Source organism: Aptenodytes forsteri, unplaced genomic scaffold (genome assembly GCF_000699145.1).
Source record: "Aptenodytes forsteri isolate BGI_AS27 unplaced genomic scaffold, ASM69914v1 Scaffold142, whole genome shotgun sequence".
Classification (NCBI taxonomy): Eukaryota; Metazoa; Chordata; class Aves; order Sphenisciformes; family Spheniscidae; genus Aptenodytes; species Aptenodytes forsteri.
The window spans coordinates 22,768-23,040 of NW_008794598.1; positions in this window are offsets into that span (position 1 = coordinate 22,768).

Here is a 273-nt window from a genome sequence, read left to right on the forward strand (position 1 = left end):
GCCGCGGGGACGGGCCGTTCCTTGCTGGAGGCAGCTGCCTGTGGGACCCCATTGGATTCACTTCTCAGCCAGTTCCCTCAGGGAGGAGTGCCCAGGCAGCCCCATTTACAGCTAGAGCCCCTTCACACAGCAAGGCCAGCCCCATCCTCAGCCTCACTGGCCACACCTGGGGCTGCCCCAGCTCCAGCCCCAACTGGAGCCCATTAGGAACAGGGGGCCATTGCCCAGAGCACATGACCCCCTCCCCTGCACCTGTCCACAACCATGAGCGCC